This window comes from Lepidochelys olivacea (assembly GCF_965140295.1).
Source record: "Lepidochelys olivacea isolate rLepOli2 genome assembly, chromosome: 27".
Taxonomy (NCBI): domain Eukaryota; kingdom Metazoa; phylum Chordata; order Testudines; family Cheloniidae; genus Lepidochelys; species Lepidochelys olivacea.
In genome coordinates, this window is record NC_140437.1 from 3,577,910 (window position 1) to 3,591,078 (window position 13,169).

The 13,169-nt window shown below is 48.1% G+C and overlaps 1 long non-coding RNA gene across 3 annotated transcripts in view; it reads right to left on the minus strand.

Annotated features, from left to right (window-relative positions):
• The window catches only part of LOC311513592, a 72,918-nt gene that overhangs the window by 18,674 nt on the left and 41,075 nt on the right, over nt 1–13,169 (minus strand). For 2 of the 3 annotated variants that reach the window (XR_014709753.1, XR_014709754.1), the window contains exon 3: nt 4,208–4,318. This is a non-coding gene — a long non-coding RNA (uncharacterized lncRNA). Of the gene's footprint in view, nt 1–3,464; nt 4,319–13,169 lie in introns of those variants that run through there. The other variant, XR_014709755.1, reaches the window with a different exon arrangement.

The following is a 13,169-nucleotide window of genomic DNA, read 5'->3' on the forward strand; positions in this document are numbered from 1 at the left end:
CCTGCTCCTTCACCCCCCGGCCTGTGCTCAGTGCATTCCCACCCTCAGCTCAGTGCAGAGAGAGAGGAAGAGAATAGGCTAGAACCAGGGAGAAGGTAGGTCCCCACTCTGTGTGGGTAGGGCCGGGATCCCAGACTGGCAGCAGGCTGAGCGGGACCGGCAGCCAGGACCCTGGCTGGCAGGAGCCGGTGGACAGAACCGCTCAGCCCACTGCCGGTCTGGGGTCCCGGCCACTGGCCCCGCTCAGCCCACTGCCGGTCTGGGGTTCTGGCTGCCAGCCCCTTGCCAGCCGGGGTCCCGGCCGCAGGCCTCGCTCAGCCTGTTGCCGGCCTAGGTGAACGGAACCCCAGGCTGGCAGCGGGCTGAGCGGGCCGGCGGCATAAGATCAGCATTTTAATTTAATTTTAAATGAAGCTTCTTAAACATTTTGAAAACCTTGTTTACTTTACAAACAACAATAGTTTAGTGTTATAATATATAGACTTATAGAGAGAGACCTTCTAAAAAACGTTACAATGTATGACTGGCACGTGAAACCTTAAATGAAAGTGAATAAATGAAGACTCAGCACACCACTTCTGAAAGGTTGCCGACCCCTGATCTAGACCATCCTGGCAGGTGTTTGTCTAACCTGCTCCTAACCTGCTCTTAAAAGTCTCCCATGATGGAGATTCCACAACCTCCCTAGGCCATTTATTCCAGCGCTTAACCACCCTGACAGGAAGTTTTTCCTAATGTCCAACCTAAACTCCTTTGCTGCAATTTAAGCCCATTGCTTCTTGTCCTAGCCTCAGAAGTTAAGGAGAGCAATTTTTCACTCTCCTCTCCTTGTTACAACTTTTTAGGTACTTGAAAACTGTTATGTCCCCTCTCAGTCTTCTCTTCTCCGACTAAACAAACCCTTTCCTCCTAGGTCATGTTTTCTAGACCTTTAATCATTCATGGTGCTCTCCACCAGATATTCTCCAGTGTGTCCACATCTTTCCTGAAATTGTTGAGGCCTTGTCAGTGCAGAGTAAAGCAGAAGAATTACTTTTCATGTCTTGCTTACAGCATGCCTGCTGATGCATCCCAGAGTGATGTTTACTTTTTATGCACCAGAGGTACACTGTTGACTCAGTTAGCTTGTGATCCACTATGACTTCCAGATCCGTTTCTGCACAGCACGCCTTCCTAGGCAGTCATTTCCCATTTTGTATGTGTGCAACTGATGGTTCCTTCCTAAGTGGAGTCCTTTGTATTTGTCTGTATTGAATTTCATCCTATTTACTTCAGACCATTTCTCCAGTTTGTCCAGATCATTTTGAATTTTAATCCTATCCTCCAAAGCACTTGCAACCCCTCCCAGTTTGGTATCGTCCACAAACTTTATAAATGTACTCTCTATGCCATTATCCAAATTATTGATGAAGATATTGAGTAGAACCAGACCCAGGACTGATCCCTGCGGGACCCCACTCAATATGCTCTTCCAGCTTGACTGTGAACCATTGATAACTACTTTCTAGGAATAGTTTTCCAACCAGTTATGCACCCACCTTCTAGCAGCTCCATCTAGCTCAGAGGTGGACAAACTATGGCCTGCGGGCCACATCCAGCCTGCAGGACCCTCCTGCCCGGTCCCTGAGCTCCTAGCCTGGGAGGCTCGCCCCCGGCCCCTCCCCTGCTGTTCCCTCTGCCCCCGCAGCCTCAGCTCACTGCACTGCCGGCACAGTTCTAGGATGTATTTCATCAGGCCCTGCCAACTAGAAGACATCTAACTTGTCTAAGGTCTGGTCTGCCTGACAGACCTTTATCGATATAACTACGTCACTGAGGGGTGTTAAAAATCCCCCTCCCTGAGCGACCTAGTTATACTGACCTAACCCCCCATGTAGATAGTGCTATGACGACAGGAGAGCTTCTCCCGCTGACATAGTTACCACCTCTCAGGGAGGTGGATTAACTCTGCCGATGGGAAAGCTCTCTTCCATTGCCTTAGAGCATCTTCATTAAAGCACTGCAGAGGCACAGCTCGCCAATGCAGCATTTTCATAGAATCCTAGAATATCGGGGTTGGAAGGGACCTCAGGAGGCCACCTAGTCCAATCCCCGACTGTTACATGTAGACTTGCCCTAATTAATTTTTAACTTGTTCTTTCCCTATTTTAGCCTCACGTCCTACCTCATTTTCACTGGTGGTCACTGTGTTAGATGTCCAATCACTACTAACCTTTTTGGTGAAAACTGAAACAAAAATGGCATTTAGCACTTTTTGCCATTTCCATATTTTCTGTTATTGCCTTTCCTCCCTCACGGAGCGATGGGCCTGCCATGTCCTTGGTCTTCCTCTTGCTTCTATTTATTTGAATGTTTTCTTGTTACCCTTTATGTCTCAAGCTAGTTTAATCTCCTTTCAGAGTAGCAGCCGTGTTAGTCTGTATTTGCAAAAAGAACAGGAGGACTTGTGGCACCTTAGAGACTAACCAATTTATTTGAGCATGAGCTTTCGTGAGCTACAGCTCACTTCATCGGATGCATAGCTGTAGCTCACGAACGTTTATGCTCAAATAAATTTGTTATTCTCTAAAGTGCCACAAGTCCTCCTTTTATTTTTTAATCTCCTTGTGTGCCTTGGCCTTTCTGATTTTGTCCATACATGCTTGTGTTGATTTTTTATATTCATCCTTTGTAATTTGACCTAGTTTCCACTTTTTGTAGGACTCTTGTTTGTTTGTTTTTTCAGATCATTGAAGAGCTCTGTATTAAGCCAGGGTGGTCTCTTGCCAAACTTCCTATCTCTTCTACACAGTGAGATAGTTTGCTCTTGTGCCCTTAAAAAGGTCTCTTTGAAAAACTGCCAACTCTCTTGAACTGTTTTGTCCCTTAGACTTACTTCCCATGGGATCTTACCTACTAACTCCCTGAGTTTGTGAAAGTCTGCCTTCTTGAAATCCATTATCTTTAATCTGCTGTTTTCCCTTCTACCATTCCTTAGCATCATGAACTCTGATCACTTTCACCCAAGCTGCCTTCCACTTTCAAATTCTCAACCAGCTACTCCCTATTTGGCAAAGTCAGGGGGTGAGGGCTCTGGCTGGGGGTGTGGGCTCTGAGGTGGGCCAGGAAGAGAGGTTTGGGTTGTGGGAGGGGGCTCAGGGCTGGGGCAGAGGGTTGGGGTGTGGGGCTGAGGGCTCTGGGATGGGGCTGGGGATGAGAGGTTCAGGGTGCGGGACAGGGCTCATGGGCTGGGGCAGAGCATTGGAGTGGGAGGGGTGAGGGCTCCAGCTGGGGATGCGGGCTTGGGGGTGGGGCCAGGGATGAAGAGTTTGGGGTGAGGGCTGCCCCGGGGCTGGGGCTAGAGGACTCCCCCAGCTCTCTTCCCGCTGGCAGCACAGCTCTCCAGGGGGTGGGGAGGCCCACAACAGCCCTGCATGCCCTAACTTGCTCCCTCCCCAGTCGCCGCCCACCCCCTACCTCTCTCCTCTCCAAGCCCCTGTGGCTGTGCGGCCCTTTATAGCCTGCTGCACAGCTTAGAGGGAACTTAGTTTGTGGGTGTAGCAGGAGTTTAATATACGACCATACGCTGGAACACAGTGTTACCAGATTTGCCTGTTACTTTGGGGTATGCTCATTTATTAGGGTTACTCTTCGGGGGGGGGGTTCGGTATTCTATTCATGTACTGCTTATGTCACTTGTGTGTTCATATGGAGCTCTCCTCCTTCCTTCTGCAAGTCCCCTCCCAATGGAGCTGTCCTGCCGGACCTCGGTGCCCCAGGGCTGGGTCCCTCCAGCTCTAGAGCCAGATGAACACGCGCACACACACACACACACTAACAGAGCAAGTCTGAGCGGACCGGGCCAATCAGCACTCTGAAGCTGGCCCCCTTATATGCCACAGGTTTAACACGTCCCTGTCCCCACTTTCACATCACAATTGTACGGGTCGTAACCCACTGGATGAGCAAACCCCACGGTATTTTGGGCGCTGCAGGGATCTTTAGCTTAGGTAAGAGAAGCGTTGCTGCAGAGTAAATGGGGGAAGCTAAAAACACAAAAGAGTAAAGTTCAGAGAGAGAAGCAACCAGCTTAACCATAAAAGTTATTTATTGAATAATAGTGATAACTACCCAAGGAGAGCCTAAACCAACATAACAGTTACATTATTAAAGGTTAATACCCGAGGTAGAAAAGAAAACAGAGAGAGAGAAGAGAGAGGGATCTCACCCACTCCATGGAGCTCGAACTGGTTGGGGTTCCCAGGTGATGGTGGTAGCTCAGGGTCCTGAGGGCAGGAGACAGGCAGAGCCCCCAGCACGATCAGTCAGGAGATGGAGTCTGTTGGAAGAAGAACAGGCTGACTCAGAGGCGGATTTGAGTAGATGGGCTTCTTTATTGCGATACTTGTTCCCCTGGACCCAATTGTCCAGTAAGCCCTGGATTAGTTGCATCATACTCTTTTTATCTATATTAGTATGTAAATTCCTACATTTATTACAACACCCCTGTCATAAACATACAGCTAAGGGTAACATAAAATCCCTCCTTTACCTGTAAGGGGTTAAGAAGCTCAAATAACCTGGTTGGCACCTGACCAAAAGGACCAATAAGGGAAGAAGATCCTTTCAAATCTGTGGTGGGAGGTTTTGTTTGTGCTTCTCTTTGTTGTTCTCTCTCAGACAGAGAGGGACCAGGGCAGAAAAAAACATCTCCTAAAACCCTACCTGAAATAAGCATGTAAGATTACAAAAATTGTAAGGAAAGCAAGGAAATGTGTTAGATTATTTTTTGTTTTAGCTTGTGAATTTTCCCTATGCTAAGAGGTAGGTTTTTTCCTGTTTCTGTAACTTTGAAGTTGAGCCTAGAGGGGAATCCTGTGTGTTTTAAATCTTATTATCCTGTAAAATTACCTTCCATCCTGATTTTACAGAGGTGCTTCTTTTACTTTTTTTTTAATAATAAAATTCTTCCTTTAAGAACCTGATTGGCTTTTAGTGTCCTAAAAACCCAAGGGTTTGGTCTGTGCTCACTTGGTTAACCTATTGGTTGGTATATTATTCTCAAGCCTCCCCAGGAAAGGGGGTGAAGGGGCTTGGGGGAGATATTTTGGGGAAATAGGAACTCCAAGTGGTCCTTTTCCTGAATCTTTGTCTAACTCACTTGGTGATAGCAGCAATACTGTCCAAGGACAAGGAAAGGATTTGTGCCTTAGGGAAGTTTTTAACCTAAGCTGGTAGAAATAAGCTTAGGGGGTCTTTCATGCGGGTCCCCACATCTATACCCCAGAGTTCAGAGTGGGGAGGAAACCCTGACAACCCCCAAAACCCTTATGGAGTAATATGAACGCCCATACAATGAATATTGATAACCGTATACTGAATATAATCATCCCCGCCCCAATTACTATTTACCTCCTTAGCATATTCTACTCATAAGTTTTACTTTGAAGAGACACTTCTTTGCTATATTTGCAGTCATGGATTCCTTGGATCAGCAGTTTGCAGGGAAGGGGGAAAGGGGCCATGACCCCAAACTCACCTGTGCAGCTGAGAAACAAAGGGAGCGGGAGATAACACTACGTTACCCAAGAAGGCCTCCTTTTGATCCCCACCTTCCTTAGGCAGCTGTAACCTTATCAAACCCTTAACCAGGAGAAGGGAGGGAAGAGAGGTAGCCCTAAATCTATTAAACACAGAAAGACGCTGCACTTTATCAAGCACAGAAGCGGTGCTTGCCTGTGCCTTTTACTCCCCAGTGCCATCTCTGTTCACCAGCAGTTTCCCAGTTTTCTGCTTTAACCCTTACCTATCCCAACAGAGTCCCAGTAGAATTGATGCTGAGTTTGGGTCCATGCATCAGAACCCTTACTTGAACATAGGTAGGGCTTTTTGTAGAGAAACAACAATGGTTCAAGGGAGAACACTAGATTTGTTTATAGGTAAACTGATTACTCAAGGGTTTTCTTTAGGCTAGACAGTAGGAGCTGATCACTCCTGGCTATGGGTGGTGTTTTCTTCCAGGAAGCTCACAAGGCAATGAGGCTGCTTCCGTATTTTGGATATCAATCAAGGATTCATTACTAGAATTGGTCTGATAACTGCTGAGCTGGGTGTGTGCAGGTGTAGGTTGATTAACATCTGGAACAGAGGTCCCCCATAATGCAGTGCTTCCCTGCTTTTCTCGTCCCAGAGTTCAGTGCGGTTCTCTGTTCTCCATTCTGAATGCAAATGGAGATGTCTCCCTGTCCCATCTTTAATGCAGATGAGGCTAGGGGAGTTGTCTCTGTATGCTAATAGAGATATCTTAATCTTGTCACCCTTGTCAGGAGGGGTCTAGGTGTGTCTCCCAATGCCCTTCACTGCTCTCTGCAAGCCTTTTCTCTGATCAGTTTGGTACAGTTTGGGGTGTCTTTCATGAGTCAGACAGGCTAGATACTGCGCCCTGGTTCCCTAAAAACACAGAGCTGATTGGTCAGGCTGGCTCCTCTCTCAAGCCAAGGTCAAGCAACCATTTGGGAGGGGTAAGAGGAGATGAGGGGGAGTCATAAGGAAAACTAAAATCCAAAGAAAAGCCGATCCCTGACCGAAGCACAACCTAACTCCTCACCCCTCCCATCGGATATAAAAGAGGTGGTACCAAGCCCACAGACTCACAACCCCCCAGAACAGAACATGACCATAAATTATAAGGGGTGGGGGCAGGGGCGTGCACTGCAGTATATTTGGGCCTGCTAAGAAAGAGGAGGTGGGAATGGGACACGGATAAAGGCTCTGTGGCTTCAGAGCTATGGACATGTTTGCTTGAAGCTGTGAAAGTAGAATGAATTATACTGAAATTATAACTCATTAAAGAAATGCTACTTGAAGGGTTTGTTAAAATATAGTTGTCAGGAAGAAAAACATTAAGGAGTGTGAGACAATGGGTCCTCAAACTAATTAACTTAGCCCTGGTCTACACTAGGACTTTAGGTCGAATTTAGCAGCATTAAATCGATGTAAACCTGCACCCGTCCACACGATGAAGTCCTTTATTTCGACTTAAAGGGCTCTTAAAATTGATTTCCTTACTCCACCCCTGACAAGTGGATTAGCGCTTCAATCGGCCTTGCCAGGTTGAATTTGGGGTACTGTGGACACAATTCGACGGTATTGGCCTCCGGGAGCTATCCCAGAGTGCTCCATTGTGACCACTCTGGACAGCACTCTCAACTCAGAGGCACTGGCCAGGTAGACAGGAAAAGAACCGCGAACTTTAGAATCTCATTTCCTGTTTGGCCAGCGTGGCAAGCTGCAGGTGACCATGCAGAGCTCATCAGCAGAGGGGACCATGCAGAGCTCATCGGCAGAGGTGACCATGATGGAGTCCCAGAATCGCAAAAGAGCTCCAGCATGGACCGAACGGGAGGTACGGGATCTGATCGCTGTATGGGAACAGGAATCCGTGCTATCAGAACTCCGTTCCAGTTTTCGAAATGCCAAAACCTTTGTCAAAATCTCCCAGGGCATGAAGGACAGAGGCCATAACAGGGACCCGAAGCAGTGCCGCGTGAAACTTAAGGAGCTGAGGCAAGCCTACCAGAAAACCAGAGAGGCGAAGGGCCGCTCCGGGTCAGAGCCCCAAACATGCTGCTTCTATGATGAGCTGCATGCCATTTTAGGGGGTTCAGCCACCACTACCCCAGTTGTTTGACTCCTTCAATGGAGATGGAGGCAACACGGAAGCAGGTTTTGGGGACAAAGAAGATGATGATGAGGAGGAGGTTGTAGATAGCTCACAGCAAGCAAGCGGAGAAACCGGTTTTCCCAACAGCCAGGAACTGTTTCTCACCCTGGACCTGGAGCCAGTATCCCCCGAACCCACCCAAGGCTGCCTCCTGGACCTGGCAGGCGGAGAAGGGACCTCCGGTGAGTGTACCTTTTAAAATACTATACATGGTTTAAAAGTAAGCATGTGAAAGGATTAATTTGCCCTGGAATTCGCGGCTCTCCTGGATGTACTCCTAAAGCCTTTGCAAAAGGTTTCTGGGGAGGGCAGCCTTATTGCGTCCTCCATGGTAGGACACTTTACCACTCCAGGCCAGTAACATGTACTCGGGAATCATTGTACAACAAAGCATTGCAGTGTATGTTTGCTGACGTTCAAACAACATCCGTTCTTTACCTCTCTGAGTTATCCTCAGGAGAGTGAGATATCATTCATGGCCACCTGGTTGAAATAGGGTGCTTTTCTTCAGGGGACACTCAGAGGTGGCTGTTCCTGCTGGGCTGTTTGCCTGTGGCTGAACAGAAATGTTCCCCGCTGTTAGCCACAGGGAGGGGGGAGAGTTGAGGGGGTAGCCACACGGTGGGGGGAGGCAAAATGCAACCTTGTAACGAAAGCACATGTGCTATGTATGTAATGTTAACAGCAAGGTTTACCCTGAAAGAGTGTAGCCACTGTTTTATAAAATGTGTCTTTTTAAATACCGCTGTCCCATTTTTTTCTCCACCAGCTGCACATGTTTCAATGATCACAGGATCTTCTCCTTCCCAGAGGCTAGTGAAGATTAGAAAGAAAAAAAAATGCACTCGTGATGAAATGTTCTCTGAGATCATGCTGTCCTCCCACACTGACAGAGCACAGACGAATGCGTGGAGGCAAATAATGTCAGAGTGCAGGAAAGCACAAAATGACTGGGAGGAGAGGTGGCGGGCTGAAGAGAGTAAGTGGCGGGCTGAAGACAGGGCTGAAGCTCAAATGTGGCGGCAGCGTGATGAGAGGAGGCAGGATTCAGTGCTGAGGATGCTGGAGGACCAAACCAGTATGCTCCAGTGTATGGTTGAGCTGCAGCAAAGGCAGCTAGAGCACAGACTGCCACTACAGCCCCTGTGTAACCAACCACCCTCCTCCTCAAGTTCCATAGCCTCCTCACCCAGACACCCAAGAACGCGGTGGGGGGGCTTCTGGCCAACCAACCACTCCACCACAGAGGATTGCCCAAAAAACAGAAGGCTGGCATTCAATAAATTTTAAAGTTGTAAACTTTTAAAGTGCTGTGTGGCATTTTCCTTCCCTCCTCCACCACCCCTCCTGGGCTACCTTGGTAGTCGTTCCCCTATTTGTGTGATGAATGAATAAAGAATGCATGAATGTGAAGCAACAATGACTTTATTGCCTCTGCAAGCGGGGAGGGAGGAGGGGAGGGTGGTTAGCTTACAGGGAAGTAGAGTGAACCAAGGGTCGGGGGGTTTCATCAAGGAAAAACAAACAGAACTTTCATACCGTAGCCTGGCCAGTCATGAAACTGGTTTTCAAAGCTTCTCTGATGCGTACCGCGCCCTCCTGTGCTCTTCTAACCGCCCTGGTGTCGGGCTGCGTGTAACCATCAGCCAGGCGATTTGCCTCAACCTCCCACCCTGCCATAAACATCTCCCCCTTACTCTCACAGAGATGGTGGAGCACACAGCAAGCAGTAATAACAGTGGGAATATTGGTTTTGCTGAGGTCTAAGCAAGTCAGTAAACTGCGCCAGCGCGCTTTTAAACGTCCAAATGCACATTCTACCACCATTGTGCACTTGCTCAGCCTGTAGTTGGACAGCTCCTGACTACTGTCCAGGCTGCCTGTGTACGGCTTCATGAGCCATGGCATTATGGGGTAGGCTGGGTCCCCAAGGATAACTATAGGCATTTCAACATCCCCAACAGTTATTTTCTGGTCTGGGAATAAAGTCCCTTCCTGCAGCTTTTGAAACAGACCAGAGTTCCTGAAGATGTGAGTGTCATGTACCTTTCCCGGCCATCCCACCTTGATGTTGGTGAAATGTCCCTTGTGATCCACCAGAGCTTGCAGCACTATTGAAAAGTACCCTTGCGGTTTATGTACTCGCTGGCTTCGTGCTCCGGTGCCAAGATAGGGATATGGGTTCCGTCTATGGCCCCACCACAGTTAGGGAATCCCATTGCAGCAAAGACATCCACTATGACCTGCACATTTCCCAGCGTCACTACCCTTGATATCAGCAGATCTTTGATTGAGTGGGCTACTTGCATCACAGCAGCCCCAACAGTAGATTTGCCCACTCCAAATTGATTCCCGACTGACTGCTAGCTGTCTGGCATTGCAAGCTTCCACAGGGCTATCGTCACTCACTTCTCAACTGTGAGGGCTGCTCTCATCTTGGTATTCTTGTGCCTCAGGGCAGGGGAAAGCAAGTCACAAAGTTCCATGGAAGTGCCCTTACGCATGCAAAAGTTTCGCAGCCACTGGGAATCATCCCAGACCTGCAACACTATGTGGTCCCACCAGTCTGTGCTTGTTTCCCAAGCCCAGAATCGGCGTTCCACAGCATGAACTAGCACCATGGTGCATGCATTGGCAGGGCCCATGCTTTCAGAGAAATCTGTGTCCATGTCCTGATCACTCACGTGACCGCGCTGACGTCGCCTCCTCGCCCGGCATCGCTCTGCCATGTTCTGGTGCTGCATATACTGCTGGATAATGCGTGTGGTGTTTAATGTGCTCCTAATTGCCAAAGTGAGCTGAGCGGCCTCCATGCTTGCCTTGGTATAGCGTCCGCACAGAAAAAAGGCGCGGAACGATTGTCTGCCATTGCTCTGACGGAGGGAGGGGCGACTGACGAAATGGCTTACAGGGTTGGCTTACAGGGAATTAAAATCAACAAAGGGGGTGGCTTTACATCAATGAGTATTTCAGGCAGGACTTCACGGAGGGTTCCAATAAGAAATGGTGCACCTAAGTAACTGTTCTTATTGGAACAAGCAGGTTGGTCTGGCCTCTGATTGATACATGGCTAGATTTACCTCGCTGCACCTTCTCTGTGAGTGACTGCAGTGTGACCTAGAGGAATGAGTCCCCCAGACGGGAGGGGGGTGGGGGAAGCAAATGAGTACAAAACAAATCTGGTCTATTTCTTGTTTTGATCCACTCCATCTATCTTTTACATCTTTGGCTGGCAGCAGAAGGTGCAGAAGGATGGCATGCCATCCACATCTCATGGCTGCTCGGCAGAAGATGGTACAATAGGACTGCTAGCCATCCTCATCTCTTGCCTGCCTGGCAGAAGATGGTACAATAGGACTGCTAGCCATCCTCATCTCTTGCCTGCCTGGCAGAAGATGGTACAATAGGACTGCTAGCCATTCTCATCTCTTGCCTGCCTGGCAGAAGATGGTACAATAGGACTGCTAGCCATCCTCATCTCTTGCCTGCCTGGCAGAAGATGGTACAATAGGACTGCTAGCAATCCGTATCGCTTGCCTGCTCACCATAAGATGGTTCAATAGGACTGACTGGAGGACTGAAGAGACTGACCTGGTCAAGTCACTTCTAATGTAGTCCCTGCACCCATGTGTGGCCAGGAGCACCTCGGACATGACGATGACGGCTACCAGTCCTATTGTACCGTCTGCTGCCACAAGGCAAGGGGTTGCTGCTGCTGTGTAGCAATACAGTACCACGTCTGCCAGCACCCAGGAGACATACGGTGATGGTTACCTGAGCGGGTTCCATGCTTGCTGTGGTATGGCGTCTGCACAGGTAACTCAAGAAAAAAGGTGCAAAACGATTGTCTGCTGCTGCTTTCATGGAGGGAGGGAGGGAACGGGGGCCTGACGATATGTACCCAGAACCACCTGCGACAATGTTTTAGCCCCATCAGGCATTGAGATCTCAACCCAGAATTCCAATGGGCAGCGGAGACTGCGGGAACGGTGGGATAGCTACCCACAGTGCAACACTCCGGAAGTCGACGCTTGCTTCGGTACTGTGGAAGCCCTCCGCCGAGTTAATGCACTTAGAGCATTTTCTGTGGGGACACACACACTCGAATATATAAAACCGATTTCTAAAAAAACAAATTCTATAAATTCGACCTAATCTCGTAGTGTAGACATACCCTTAGAGCTCCTACTGAGCTAGGAGATTGGTAAACGTTAGTATGCAAATAAGATATGTATGTATATTTGTCAGTTTCTGCTTCCTTTTGTCTCTTATGTTAAATTGGCTTTGGCTTAATTGTATAAATAAGTTAGCATGAGCCTCAGAGAGAGGCTCACATATATCTGGGTGCATTGGCAAAGCGCTTTGCTAATAAACAGAGTGGTCTGACAAATTCAGTGAGTCTTGAATCTGACTTTGACAAAGCTAACCCAATAAACATTGCATTGCCTGCACTTCGGACTTCTGGTGTTCTGCTTTCTGTCTACATGACAGAACCTGGGGAGGGGTGAAGAGAAAGCACTTAACAAGTAGGGGTCTCTTTAGAAGGCAGAGGCATCACAAGATGGAAGCTGAAGTTAGAAAAATTAAAATTGGAAATAAGATGCAGCTTTTTTAAACGGGATAATTAACTACTGGAACAGACTCCCCCCAGCTGTGGTAAGTTCTTCATGACAAGGAATTTTTCTGAAAGAGAAGCTGTAGTTCAACGTCAAGTTTATGAACGTTTGCATTCCTATTCCCCATGTTGAAATGTGTGCTGGATTACTGGAGTTAAACTAAAGCTCCTCTTCTCCCCATTTCCTATGCAGTTTATGGCCTGCTTAAATAACCACGGCCTGTAACACAAGAAGCTGGTAGCCTCCACTGAAGCAACTGGGGATCTACCAACTTCAGTCTCCTTCTATGACAGATTGTAGTCTATTGCACTGGGCATCTGGTAGTTAGCTTCCACTTTCTTTACTGGCATTTACACCTGTGAGGGTCTCTCATGCCCTGTTAGCCGTGCAGTCACAGTTTGATCAGTGAAACTAATCTAATAAAATCATTTTCAGAGCAGCTGGACATTCTTCAGCCTCTTTAGGACTTGAGCTTTTATCAACTACCTCCATTGTTGCCAGCACTTATTTGGTGGTTTTATTAAAGCCAGATTCTTCTTCGAGTGCTTATTCACATCAATTTTAATTAGGTGTGTGTGCTCTGCATGCATGGTCGTTGGAAACTTTTCCCTTAGCAGCTCCCGTTGGGTTGGCTAGGGAGCCCCCTGGAGTGGCACCTTCATGGCGCTCAATATATGACCCAGTTCCTTCTTGGGGCTACTCCGACAGAGGGGAAGGAGGGTGGGTATTGGAATGGACATGAACAACACATCTTGAAGAACAACAGTTACAGGAAGATGAGTAACTGTTTTTTCTTTTTCGAGTGCTTGTTCACGTCGATTCAAATCAGGGGACTCCCAAGCTCTCCCCTG